Source organism: Propithecus coquereli, unplaced genomic scaffold (genome assembly GCF_000956105.1).
Source record: "Propithecus coquereli isolate 6110/MARCELLA unplaced genomic scaffold, Pcoq_1.0 Scaffold226, whole genome shotgun sequence".
In the NCBI taxonomy this organism is placed as follows: domain Eukaryota; kingdom Metazoa; phylum Chordata; class Mammalia; order Primates; family Indriidae; genus Propithecus; species Propithecus coquereli.
This window is the reverse complement of record NW_012147797.1, coordinates 2,362,908-2,363,831: the sequence shown is the minus strand read 5'-3', so window position 1 is coordinate 2,363,831 and position 924 is coordinate 2,362,908.

Genomic DNA, 924 nt, shown 5'->3' with positions numbered 1-924 from the left:
GGTTATACTTTAATTTGGCAGACAGGAACAAAATGTAATATACTGTATACTTAAAGGGCATGAAAATATTGTATGAATATTGATGATAATCTCAAGTTTTTATTCTAAAATATAGTTTCAAAAATCTTTGACACTAACATAAAAACTAAGAATGTTAAATTGGTACACTTACCTCTGATCTTCTCCCTCTGTTCAAGTAAGTACAAACTGGGCTGAAAGCACCACTCCCACAGACGTACAAATGAGTGCGGTTGAAAGTTTGAATTACACGGACGAAGTTCCCACAGCCATGCTGAAAGAATCAGTAAATAAGTAGTTAGTAACTCAGTGAGGTTTATTGCTATTTCTTCTAGCTATGTTAAGTTGAGATTTTGTATGACAGGTAACAATGAGGTGACATAAACTTTTGATGTAGTATTCCATATCTTTGACAAACTATGTGTGCACCTCATAAAGGTAATTTGAGAATGAATACTCATCTAACTTATGGAAGTACCAAATCAAATATTAAGATTTCATGCCACTGAAGAAAAAGTATGACTCAGGAATAGTCACAAAATTATTATAGAAAAAGTTACTCAATAAATATTTACCTACTAGTCTAATCTTCTGGACATCCTCAGTGAAAAAAACAGAGAAAAATCTCTACTCTCATAGAGGTCAATTAAACAATATACACCCTGCTTTTGCTATTTCTGTTTAAATTTTACTAATTCTAATGCTTCTTTGGAAAATGCTTTCAAATTTATACATGTCGATGCAAATATTATGTAGTGATGCTTTACTATATATTTTCTTTCTGCTCTTTTTTTATTATTGTTAAGAGATATGCCTGGAGTGATAATAAAAGAACAACATGGTTTATTCCATTGATTTATTTCAGGAGTAATGTAATCCACCTCAGATAATAAGTAAAATGATCTG